The 13,527-nt window shown below is 43.8% G+C and overlaps 1 protein-coding gene across 11 annotated transcripts in view; it reads right to left on the bottom strand.

The window, feature by feature from the left end:
• Nucleotides 1–4,328, bottom strand: part of Vps54 (VPS54 subunit of GARP complex) — a 78,736-nt gene extending 74,408 nt beyond the window's left edge. For 4 of the 11 annotated variants that reach the window (XR_015636504.1, XM_087582374.1, XM_087582373.1 and 1 more), the window contains exon 1: nucleotides 3,269–4,032. The gene's annotated coding sequence lies outside the window, so the exon portion shown is untranslated. Of the gene's footprint in view, nucleotides 1–3,268; nucleotides 4,033–4,232 lie in introns of those variants that run through there. The other 7 variants (XR_015636501.1, XR_015636502.1, XM_087582372.1 and 4 more) reach the window with 5 other exon arrangements.
• Nucleotides 4,329–13,527: the final 9,199 nt, after the last annotated feature.

Genomic DNA, 13,527 nt, shown 5'->3' with positions numbered 1-13,527 from the left:
GGTGATCAGATCCCCTGGAACTGAAATTACAGACTGCTGTGTATATTGGGACCTGAATTCAGGTCCTCTGGAAGAGCAGCCAGGACTCTTAACTACTAGGCCATCTCTCTAGTCTCTAAAAGTGTACTTTTGTTCAGATTTGTAAACTAAACAAACCAAAAAGTATCTACATTATGTCAAATTCTTTCCTTTTGCTTTGCTCTCAACTGCTTCCCCCCAATAAAGAGAATTGCTAGGTGAATTAAATAATTGTCCACTCCACCAAATAATACTCAGTGGGATTCCATAACAGTAAATCAAGCCCTTACCAGACTCATACGCATTATGAGTTTAAACAGTACTACTGAGACTTTGATCCGGACAGTCTTCTTTTCTGGGAGAGGAAAGATCCTGTGTATTATATGACACATATTAACATCCTTCATCCGACATTATTCCAACAACCATCTCCACACACTTTCAAAGTTCTGAGAACAAAGTCATGCTTAGATAAGCTATCGGTTTAGATGTTAGAACTCTGAAACTTGAGAGAAAAAAAGCCTCCAAACACAAATATACTTGTTAATCATAATTCTCAAAATTGTTTTAAATTTGGATCTTTAAAAATGTTGGGGTTGGGGATTTAGCTCAGTGGTAGAGTGCTTGCCTAGCAAGCGCAAGGCCCTGGGTTCGGTCCCCAGGTCCGGAAAAAAAGAAAAAAAAAATGTTAACAATGTAAGATCTGATCCAACTTTTCACTGACTGACCCTCAGCTCACCAAATTAACTCTTAAGGCCACCCAAGCCCCTCATGCTGTTTTTCTTCTTTATATAGTCTAGAAGTTATTTTCAATGTTCTTTTTATTCCCAAGATCAGCTGTTTACTCCCTGACCCAAACTGAAAAAAAAAAAGTAAACTGATTTTAAAAACAACTTTTCAAAATAATATTTGTCATGCTTTCGAGCATTTTCAACGTTTTTAAAACATGTATTTTGTCTGCACAGAAGCTCAGTCAGCACTTGTCCCTAATGTTAGAGGAATGTCCAGTTCTTGCCCAGTTATAATAGCCTGAGGTCAAATCCATACATACAAGAATCTAAATAATTCCAGAATCCAGCTCACCCCTACACCCACTGTTTATTACTTTACATAAGCCTATCATCGATCTTGTGCCAAGTATCCTGGAGATTCAAATTTCAACCCTTCAGATTTCTTCCTCTGGTTTCCGCTTTGTTTAGGCAAGCAGGAAGTATGCTAACAATGACCTATAAGGACCTTTCCAATTTGATACTCCAATATTAAAAATACTTCAACTTTTCACTGACTGACCCTTAGTTCACAAATACTCTTAAGACCACCAAAGTGATTCATGCTTTTTCCTCTTCTTGCTCCACAACCAACCATATAGTCTATCAGTTATTTACAAAAAGTTATTAAAATTTTAAAATTATTTAAAATTCTGGGGATGAGGATCTTACTCCCTGACCCGAATTTGTTTTAAAAAATTATATAAACTGACTTTAATTTTTCAAAAAGCTATTAATTCCACATCATCTATGTGAAGGACCCACATTAAGTAAATGTTGAGATAGAAAATGGATTAGTGCTGCCTGGAGGACAGTAGGGCTGAGGAGAGGGAGTTCACACTAATGTCTGAGGATTTCAAACAGTAAATACAGCCAACACTGTACGGAAGGGAGCCTGTGGTGGAGTCCCTTCCTTACATTCACAAGGCCTTGGATTTCAACTTCAGCAAAGCTTAACAAGTAGGTAAAACCAAAATACCACTAGGTTAAAATGTGTGAACTTTACAGTATGTTAACTCCACAAAGCTGTTTTAAAAAGAGTAAAAAGAAAAATCAATAGTCAACGTTATTGACAGGAAAATAAGTGTGATTAGTCCTTTCATGGTTTATCTATAAGATCTAATTGTAATAAAAGTTCTTACTCAGAAATATAATTTAGCTTTTCCAAAACATAAATCAGATGCAAATTTAATCCTCTTTTCCTAGTAAACTCTAGGTAACTTACTTTGCCAGTTATAATTTTGAAAACAATCAAAAACATTTCAGAAAGCCAAATGCTGTAGAAACAATACCACGAGAACAGATTATATGAGCATCAACAACAAAACACGGATAGTGTTTACACTTTCACTGAGAACAGACTGGTATGTACAGTAACAGTTCTAAGTTTGCCAGAACACTGTTTAAAACTAGCCAAAGCACAAGGAAACTTAGCATCTAACGTCCAAAAATACAACTATCAAGTACAAAGTGACCAATTTTACCTAACGATAATTAGTGCAGGGCACCCATAACCACTAACCCAACTCACTGTACTACTGTCAAACAAATCCCATCATTCCATCTGTCCCAGCCTAACTGCTAGGAAGTCAAACAGTTTTCCAATTAGAGCTCCCCATTTACAAAACTGAATGCCCATCAAAATCCGCGGCTTAAGGTATCACCTACTTCTCCACAGACTACAAATAATTTATCCTAATATCCCCTGCCCACTGACCAAGTCTTCAGTCTGGCCCGAGTTTGAGAACCAGAAATGGAATCAATTAGGGAACAGAAGTATTCCAATGTAATTCTTCGAAAGTAAAAGAAGTCTCTATAAAGACCCAAAACTAAACTTGATTAAAAAGGAATTTTAAGAAACATTTTACAACTCTAATAGGCCAAAATTCTTTAAGGGAGGAAAAAAAAAAAGCCACCCTAAGTCATACACGGACAGGCCAAGTGGCTAATTATAATGGTCAGGCAAAAGTTCCCAAACAACCCACGGAGAACAGGGAACCCTGTCTTTTTGTATCGCTGCAGTCAGGAGTGAGCAAAACTGAAAGAAATAAAAGATACTACAATAGAAAACTGCACAATGCCGAGTTCTTCTGCGGGTTACTATTCTCCAGGGGAGGTTGTTTTTATTCTAGAAGGCTCCAAGAGGGGCTACGGGCCTGGCTGAGACCCGGAAAGTTTGGGATCTGCGTCTACAAGGACTGTGGAAGTAGCTGGTCCGGGATTCCAGAGACGGGAGAAGGGCGAGGGGACTGGAGCGGCACCTGCGGACGCCGGCAGGGGCTGGGGCACGGCTGCCGGCCCTGATTCTGGGAGAGCCGAGAAGGAAGTGGTGGCGGCGGGGAGAATGGAAGCCTCGGCGCGGTCACCGGCTCCCAAACTCTGTCAGCTCCGAGTCCCGAGGACACGGAGGGGGGGGGGTCTCGCCGCCCGGCCGGTCACCGGGTCGGGGGAGGGTGGCCGCGAAGCGCGGGCCCCGCACCTACCTGCAGTCCCGGGCGGCAGCCCCAGACGAGGCCTAGTGCACCGCCGCCTCCATCCTTCCACGTCGCGCCGAGACTGCTGCTCCGCGGTCGTCGCCGCCGCCGCCGCCGCCGCCCTGCGCGCCGGGTCCGAGCCCGGTTCCCGCCTCCGCCCCGCGCCTGCTGGCCAGCGGGCCCGGGAGCACAGGGCCGCCCTCTCGAGCCCAGCGCCGCTCGGGGGCAGAGCGGCCGCGGCGGGCCCCTCACGTCTCGCCCGGGTGTCCTGTCAGGCAGCAGTCTCCCCCGGGTCCGCAGCGCCGCCTCCGCCGCTGCTGCCGCCGCCGCCTCTCCCACATCCCCGGCCTCCAGGGGAGCCGCCGCCGCGCCGCGACCACCGCCCCCGGCGCCTCAGCTCCCCACGCCGCCGCCCGCCTCACGCCACCGGCCCGGCGCCGCTGGGTCCGCGGAGAGCGTGCAGCAGGCCGCCGCCAGGCCGCCGCAGCCCCCAGCCCACAATCCACCGCGGCTCCGCCGGGGCGGGAGGGCCGCGGCCAGACCGGGGAGTCGCCGCGCAGCTCCGACAGGGCCTGGTGCGGCCGCCGCAGAGCCGGCGTCCCCCGAGCGGGGACTACCCCGCGTGGCTGGCCCGCGCCTCCCCCTGTCGCCCTGGTAAAGGCAGAAGTCCTCTCGGAACTGCGCTCCAGCTCGCACGGCTCCCCCCGCCCAGGTTGTCCAGAGAAGCCGAGCGTTGCCTTCCGCCTTTCCCGGCAAGCGGACCGGAGCGGACCCTTCGCCCCCACCCCCGCCCCCCCAGACCAACTGACTCCGGGCCGCCCACACCTACTAAAGCACTGGCTTCCGCCCCTTATAGTAAACAAATATGGTTCCATTTCCAAAATTAATGACTTTCAAAGACTAAAGGTCAACTCCAGATATTTAAGGCCTTTTGAGGCTACCCCTGTCCCCCAGTCTCTGGCCTTCCAATCACCTGTCACATTTCCCAGGTGCATAAATCAGTTGTCCCTGTCCTTTAAAGGTGTGTGTGTGTGTGTGTGTGTGTGTGTGTGTGTGTGTGTGTGTGTGTGTGTGTGTGTGTGTGTGTGTTTATTAAAATCTATTTGTGTTTCCCAACAGCATTTCCATAGGCTGAGTTCAGAGAGAATTGCAATCTTACTAGTAAAAATACAATCTGCAAGATAGCGTGTCTTAGATTACAATATATTTTTTAAGTCTCCAATCACCTTTGGTTGAGTCAGGAGTCTTGGGACTCAGAGCAACCACGGTCTGGAAAAAAAAAAGAAAAAAGAAAAAGTCTCAATCTCTTGAGGATCTTTCTTAATTTTATGAGGATTTTATTCCATTTTGAAACTATGTTTTGCCTACAAATAAATCTCACACATTTCAAAAGTCTGTTTTACAAAGCAAAAGCGAAAATGTAACTCAGTAGTTAACTGGAAAAAGAAACTGATGAAAATGTAACTCAGTAGTTAGCTGGAAAAAGAAACTGAGAGAAAGGGGTTTATGTCAGTATTTTTCAACTCCCAGGCCACAATGTCACTGAGGGAAGTCAGAGCAAAGAGTCCAGATGTGAAACAGAGACCTGAGAAGATTGTTACTGAACGGCTTATATCACAGGGCTGTCTCAGCCTATACCGCTCAGGACCATTTGCACCACCCACAGTGAGCTGAGCCCTCCCACACCAACCCTTAACCAAGAAAATGTCCCACAGGCTTGCCCTTCAGGCCACCTGATGAAGGCAATCCCTCAATTAAGCTTCCTTCTTTCCAGATGACTCTTGGTTATGTCAAGTTAACAAAAAAACTAACGTTTTAATTATAAAAAAAAAAAAATGTAATCCTTTCAGGGAGGGTTGTTGAGACTGTGTAGCCTGTCTGTCCTGAAACTTACTCTGTAGACCAGGCTAGCCTCAAACCTGGAGCTCCAACTGCCTCTGCCTCCCAAGTGCCACCACCACCTGGCTTTAAAGTCCTCTTAAATTCTTGATTTTTTATAAAACCAGAGGAGTTGACAAGAGAAGTGGAGCGGAACATCACTGAGGTATTCTTCTTGTGCACAGTGTAAAGGTTGTCTTTGTATTATTCGAATGGTGACTTCTGTACCGGCACAGAGTTGAACACTGGCTGAATTTTGGTATGGTTATTTTTATGGATCCTCAAATGCCTCAGTATTTTGCCAACCTCCACCTCCTTCACCTTCTGATTGGTTTAATGAAAATCTTGACAACCAATAGCTGAGGCAGGAGAGGAAAGGCAGGAGTTCCAGGCAAAGAAGTGGGTCTCTAGGGAACAATTGAGAGGGGAGGATTTGCCAGCAGGAGGAAGATGCCAGGACTGAATGAGAGGTAATGGGTCACTTGGCAAACTCGGACTAGAATACTAGGGTTAATTTAAGTTAGAGATGCTAGCTAGAAAGTAGCCAGCCAGCCACATACGGCCTAAGCTATAACAAATAATAAATCTCCATGCCATTATTCGGGAGCCGGCTGCTCTGAGACAATCTGGAGATAATACATTACCAGGGTCTGGGGGTGAAGAAATCTAAACAAGAAGGTGGTCAAATGAACCATCTTTAAGTTTAAATGAATAAAATTTCGTGGTTTGTTGCACAGTGTATATTTTCAAATGTTCTTTAAAAAGTAGATTTTTAAATATTCTCAACATTAAAACATTACTTGAAGTAATAGATATGTTAGAGTGATTTAAACACACCTTTTTCAAAAACAAAATTCAAAATTGTTCTAGTTTGCACTTGGATTGATGGATGAGTACAAGTGCCTTGGGTGTTCCCTGAACAGTAGAACAGGACAAACCGGTTTGCCCGCTGCTGTTGATAGCTAGCCTTAAGAAGAAAACTAGCCTTAAGTTAGTGGTTGGTTCTTTTCCAGACCCAATAAAAGGTTTACTTTTTACTTTGTCACAGAACGATTCATAAGCTGAAATCTACACAGAAAAGCAAATATTGATGATCGGCTTTTTAAAACAAAAACATTATTGGGCAAGTAATTTTGTTAAGAGGAAAGTTCAATAGTGAGTTAAATACTAGGTTCCATTGCTGTCATTTGAATCATTCTAGCATTAAAAAAGAAATGCCGAACTACAAGCCTGTGTAGAAACACTATTGTGGCTCATTTTCCAATATCAAGGCCACAGAAAAGCTGGTAGAAAATGTCGCCCTGCTTAGCTACAATATTGCTAAAAGTCTACTTGGCATTTTTTGTTATGGTTGTTGAGGACTAAAAGTAACAGAAATCTTGTTTGTGACAAGGTATCAACTCCTGGCTGGTCTAGAACTGGCTGTGTAGACCAGACTGGCCTGGAACTCACAGATATCTCTTGCCTCTGCCTCCCAAGTGCTGAGACAAAAGGCGTGGGACCCTGCTCCCAAATACAGACATCTTTAAATAAATAAATAATTGCAATTTTAATATTTTAATTTCTTAAGTGCTCCCTTGTAGCCCACTATGCACCACAGGTAGTGAAAAAGAAAGTATGGTGTGTGGGGGAGGGGGGGAGGGGGAGTGGACATGTTTAGAAAGGTTCTTTGGAGCAGCTTCTGTCTGTGTTGTCTGGAAATCTGCAGTTCAGTTCACAGGTCAGCATGCAGCGGCAGCTCGATCCACTTGCAAACACTTCACAATACACCAGCAGTCCAATTCAGTAGAGTTGGGATAGCAAATAGGAAACAGCGGCAGTAGCACCACCTAGCAGAGACAGCCAGGCCTCAGCCTTGGCACCACTCAGCAGGAGAGATGCCAGGAGAACTTCTCAGCTGTGCCTCTCTCAGGACAGTGAAGATCAGCCAGACCTGAGACCAACAAGCTTTACACAGCGAGCTCTCTAAGCAAGCATAGCTCAGTCCTGTCACCGTCCATAGAGTCCTATGTATACTCTCCACACGTCATGTGTCCTGTGTCCTCCTCAAGTCTTACCTCAGCACGTGCCAGTCAGCCCAAGTTTGAGGAAGGGGCAAGAAACTGCAGCACACCACCGGAAGTGTTTTGGTGCGCTTCTCTCTGTAGAGTTCCAACAAATGCACCTCAACTACACAGTGTAAGGCGGACCAATACATGCACGTTGTTGGCAAAAAGTCCTTCATCACATGCCCTTTTATGTGCTTGCTTTAGCAGAACATCCTTTCTCCTGTGTCTGCTTCAGCTAAACGTTCCTTCACAAGCCTGCCTTAGTCTCTCACCCGTGTCTACTTCAGGAAAACACTTCTTTGTGTTTGTGTTTGCCCTAGCAGAACACCTTTCAACACAACTGGCTTTCCAGAGAACCCTTAAGTTTCTACTTCAAACAATAAATAGATAAATAAATAAATAAATAAATTTTAAAAAAGGCAAGGAGGCTAAAGAAATGACAAACAGTGTTTGCGGCTGTTGCAAAAGAAGGGAATTCAATTCCTAGTACCCGGATGGAATGGCTCAAATTGCCCGAAAATCCCAAATCAGGGACTCAGATACTCTCTTCTGAGCTCCTCAGGTATCTATACATTCATACATATAATGAATCTGTCCTGTAATACCAGCACTGGAAGCTTAAGAACAGGAAAATCTCTGAGAGTTTAAGACTAGTTTGAGCTTCACAGGGAGACCCTGTCTCAAAAACAAATCATTAAAGACAAGAATGGGCATCAGATATACAACTCCTAGTATTTACCAAGAAGACTCTTAACATAACACGGAGATATTTGTACATCCACACTGAACTACTCACAATAGAACACAATAGAAATGGAACAGGCCTAGAAGATCACCAGCAAATGAATAGATGAAGGAAATGTGGTAGATACATAGAATGGAAACTTAGCCATAAAGAAAAATGATATGACAGTTCCAGGAAAATCATCATGTTTAGCAAAGTAAGCTACTCTCAGAAACAAATACTATGTGTTTTCTCTCATATGTGAAACCTAAATTTGGGGTTGGGGATTTAGCTCAGTGGTAGAGCACTTGCCTAGCAAGCGCAAGGCCCTGGGTTCCATCCCCAGATCTGAAAAAAAGAAAAGAAAAAAAAAAAGAAACCTAAATTTAAAGTTATATATGCACAAAATTATATATTCATGAGCGTGAATGTGGTGTGTGTGTGTGTGTGTGTGTGTGTTGGTGATCATGGGAGAAAAGAGGAAGAAATCTCAATGGGAAAGGGGAGTAATAGAATATATGTGTATGAAAGTAGAAAGAGAACTATTGGGGTGTGGTGGGGTGGGGAACCAACGAGGGGATCAGTGGGCATGAGGGAAGGCAGTGGGAGAACAAATGGGAACAGGTAGGGTGACACGTATGTATGAAAACTACCATAATGAAGCCCTGGGGTTCATTATAAGCTAAAGTTAAAAGGGAAGTTTAAAAAAGGATGTTCTGGAGGTAGAAAAAAGTAAAGCTGGGTGTGATGACACACATCCAGAACCTCAGTACTCAGCAAGTTGACGTAGGAGTATTGTGAAGTTTGAGGTTAACCTGGGCTACAGGGCAAGTTCCAGGCCAGCCTGATCTATACAACTGCCCTGATTGATAAAGCCAGAGACCTTTTTTTTTTTTTTTTTTTTTTTAAAGTTAAGTGTCACAGAATGTTTACCTCAGGTGAGTAAGAGTCTGTGTTGATCCCAGCACTGAAAAATAATATGGTGGTCATGTGAGATGGCCAAGCCAGCAGGTTAAGACCCCTGCAATCAAGGCTGACCACTGGAGTTCAATCCCTTGGCCCCACAAGTTGTGTTCCCACGTTCATACACACACGTACACACAAATAAATGAATTAATAATAAAAAGTAAGGTAAAAAATGCCAGTCATCAGCATCATATATTCTCATTTAAAGGTGTTATTATCTGTCTGTTCCCACATCAACGTATGTTCCAGGAAGGAGTTTTGTTTGTCCCACCTATCACTTTGCCTGGAACAATGCCTGGTGCAAAGTAAGAGTTCAATGAATAATAACGTATGTCTACAAAGACAACATATTTATTAGGAAAACATTTTCTCATTTACAACTTCTGTTACAGCTGGGTGTGGTGGAGCACAATTTTAATCCCTGCACTCAGGAGGCAGAGGCAGGTGGACATATGTGAGGTTGAGGCCAGAATGGTCTACAGAGTGAGTTCCAAGATGGGCAGAGCTACAAAGTGAGACAATGTCTCGAAAAAGAACAAATAATACATAAGTAAAATAAAGTAGAATAAACTTCTGTTAGACCAGCTGGAGAGATGGCTCAATGGCTATGAACACTTGCTGATACTCCAGAGGTCCTGGGTTCTATGACCAGCAGAGGCCAGAGTTGACCTTTCAAAAGATTCTCATAAGAGCTGTCTTACACAGTACATAGGTATGGGGTTGAACCCAACCATCTCTCAGAAGGCGCTTACCCACCAAAAGGAATACAAATTCTCACACAACTCGTTATGTTTAAAAAAATAAAATAAAATCAGGCAGTACAGAAATACTTATAAGCAAAATAGACAAGCATTTCCAAGAATCATAACACTAAGAAGACTTCGCAACCGGACCCAAAATACCCTCTGAAAAGTTCCCAAAATACCACAGGCCACACAATCGCAGCTGGTAAAAACCACACCTCTCCTAGAGCACAAGGTAAATCATACTTAGCTGCTGTGGACAATCCAAAGTAGCCCCATGTCCCCACGTATGGGATTAAAACATTTTTAAAAAAACACATTTTTATAATATTTCCACAATTTTTTAAAGAAACCAACAGTTCAGAATTTCACTACCTTTCTCCCCTTCTGTTTTAAGTCATTAGTTATGCTTTCTTTGTGTAACAGGAAATTATTTACAGATATTTTCAATGACATAAGTGCTTTTCAGGTTGTGGCCAATGTTTTCAGTAGACCTCGACTCTTCAGTTCTAATCTTTATCAGTTTGAAGGTATCATATCTACAGCTTTTCATCTCCTGTGGATATAGAAACAAATCTGCATCATCCCCAACACAAAACTTTCACTGGCTTCCACTATATCAACACACCCTTATAGTATATAGGCTGACTTAATTCAAATGGCTCATAAGTTTTGCTGCGGGGATCTAAGCCAGCACAAAAGTTTCTAAATGCTAAGAGATTACCTTGACTCTCTTTTGGACCTACCCTCATTGCTCCAATGGCAACCCTTACCATATCACCTGCACACCCCTGGAAGCCTGCTTCCTGGTTTATATTTAGAAAAAGCATCGCCTTTAGAGACAGATGCCTTGGTCACAATTTTGTTCCAAATGATCAAATTTTACACAATTAAAGCGCCAGCTATTTTGAGGTCTGAGACCTTTAGCAGCTTGGTCATGGTCACTTTGCAAACGACCGCATTTCCCATGACTGAAGCATTGGGCATTTTGATGTCGGAGATCTCTAGCTGTACAGCGTGACCTATTATCTAGCATGGTACAGGTTAGAGCCAATATCGGTTCTAGCCCTTATCCACTCGTCCACAGGTGCTGCTCCAGCCTTTTATGGCTTAATAACTTTTTCACATTTGGCATTGTATTTTCAAACACCAAGGTCTCTATCAACACCTGTCTTCGATCAGGGTCTGATATGGCTTTGTCCACAGCTGAGACTAATCTTTGTAAAAAGTCAGCAGAGCCTTCCCCAGAGCCTTGTATAATCTTTGTTACCGAGGTGGACTTTTTCCTGGGCTCCTCAACTTTGTCCCAAGCTCTTAAAGCCACTAAGTGACATTGTTCTAGAGTACGGGCATCAGATTGAATCTGTTCTTGGACATCACCCAGCATCTCATCTTCGACTATACCCATTCCCTCAATCTATTTTGCCATTCAATTTTCAAAGTTTCTTCCTCCACCATGTTAACCATTGCAGCTGCAGACTGTCCTCCAGTACAGCTGCCGCCAATCCCTTCCAGTCTTGGGGAATGGGCGTAGGCCTGGGGGATTTAACAAAAGACACAGACTCGGGTCATTCATGCTACAAGAATGCCAAAGCTTTCCTGAGGTTCACAGAATATATACACCAAGTCCACTGGGTGGGAAAACCCCAGAAGCACAGTGGAAAAACAAGTTTATGTTCTCAGGATAAAAACAGGAACTGACTCAATGGTGATACTGCCCATCGGCCAAACAGCCAAGGCCAAGATGTTCTTTTCTTAAAAACAAAAGTTTCCACACGTGTCAGCAAGGCTCAGCAGGGGGCAAACACTGAGAGAGCCCAGAAGGGTCAGACATGATTCTATTTGAGTAGACTAGTTATTCAGAACTTGTTTCCTATAAGGCAAGTGCATTGGATATGAAATCAAGACCTCTTTAAAATGCCTTAGATCTATCATTTCTATAGGATACCATCCTATCTTGTCAGAACCTTGTTCCACATCATTAGCAGGCATATGCTGTATCACTACTGGGAAAGCTGACGGTGGTCCTGTAAACCTGCCACCAGCGCTCCCCACCCCACCCCCAGCCCCCCTAGCCCCCCACCCCCCCAGCCCCCACACATACACTGGCAGTGTGGTCAGTTCAAGATTAAACGTTTCTCTTGAAATGGGCTGTTTCGTCAAATTTTCCTCCTGGTTTTTGTTTTTGTTTTTGTTTTCCAGCTTTTCTCTGACCTGACCACCCTCCAGCACTGTTTTCCCCTCTTTCCTCCTGTGTGAAACTCTTGCTCTTTTTCTCTCAGTAATTAGGACTGAGCATTTTTGCTCACTTTTCTGGTGCTCCTGGCTTCTCAAGAGCTTCCACCTCCACCTGCAGCCTCTCCAGTTGCACAGGCAACTCTACCATTCTTTCAGAAAAGTTGAGAGCAGAGTGATGCCTTTTGTTTTCCCATTTCAGCCAGTTTTTGCCTTTCGGGCCCCTCCATTTCCACCTGTAATTTTTCCAACTGCTCAGCGGTTCTTCAGACCATTTTTGAAACCGAATATATGAAAAAGAAGAACATGAAAAATCCCCTCTGGGAGCAAAGTGGGAGACATTCCCAGTGGTAGCACTTATCTACCCTCTGAAATTTTTTTGCTGAAGTCTTGAAAAATATATATCCATGCCTTCATTCCCTGCCATTTTCTCTATGTCATTTAAAATCAAATTTCCCACTTTTGTCCTTATCTTCTGAGTCCCACATTGAGGCATCGCTTGTAACTGGTCGCTTTGCTACTTTGTGGGTTCTTCTTTTTTTTTTTTTTTTTTTTTTCATCTTTTATCCCTCTGGTTTCACTCCCTATCAGTAGATAGTAGAGGAGGAAGGATAAAGGAGAGAGGGGGGGTGGTTTCCTCGACTCTAATTTCTTTTTTCTTGTTTCTTTTTCGAGCATGACACTAAGAGACCTCAACCAAACCCCTTGAACCAACCACCATCACTGCCTCTCTGGGCCCTAGCACTTATCTACCCTCTGAAAAGTTTCCAGAATTCCAAATATCACACACAATTGCAGAAACTATCTGCAGCTGACAAAACTGCACCCCTGCTAGAGGCAAATCATAGTCAGCTGCTGCAGTCTGAAGCAGCCCTGTATCCTACACCTGGGATTAAAACAAAAGCATATTCTTGTATTTCTGTGTTGTTGTTGCTGCTGCTGCTGTTGTTGTTTTTAAAGAAACAAGAGGATTCCAGAATTCTCACTATAGTCTTAGTTTCAAAACTCTGACCTTAGATTTAGAACAACCACACCTTTACTCGAATACGTCTCCATAGACAAAGACCCTCTAGTACCTGCTGATGCAACAATGTTGCATTGAGACAACTGGATAAACAAACTGTAGACAAATATTATAACATTGTAGCTACCATGAAGGAAGTGAGAATGTAGTCTCCCTGGGATGTCAAGCACTTCCAACTCACAGAAGCTACCACTGTCTAAGCCCTGCTGGATGAGTGGCTTTGCTGGCTCTGATCTTTATCAACTACAAGTCTCCTTCAGTGGTGAACACTTGTGCTTAGAAGGTCTTCTTATACCCCATTATCAGTCATATCAGTGTTCTGGACTGCCATTTTGACATCTCATGGGGCAATGGTACCTGCACGGACAGCTGGCACCATACTGACCAACAGCGTGTTCCTGATTAGTTGAGAACACAGAGCCCATGCACACCTGGATATGAGACAACAATTTTCCAGAGATAAGTTATTTTCCAGATGCCCCAGATGGCCTAGTGGTTCGTAGTGTTCTTGCCCATCAGTACCACAGCCACCCCTCAGAGGGACAATCAGATCATTTGGATCCTATATTACCTGTTCTCATAATGAAGCATTTTGGGATAACCATCCTGTGATGGTTTGTATATGCTTGGCCCAGGGAGTGGCAGTGTTG

The sequence above is a fragment of the Rattus norvegicus genome, chromosome 14, assembly GCF_021556685.1.
Source record: "Rattus norvegicus strain SHRSP/BbbUtx chromosome 14, alternate assembly SHRSP_T2T, whole genome shotgun sequence".
NCBI lineage: Eukaryota > Metazoa > Chordata > Mammalia > Rodentia > Muridae > Rattus > Rattus norvegicus.
This window is presented reverse-complemented; position numbering and strand designations above follow the sequence as displayed.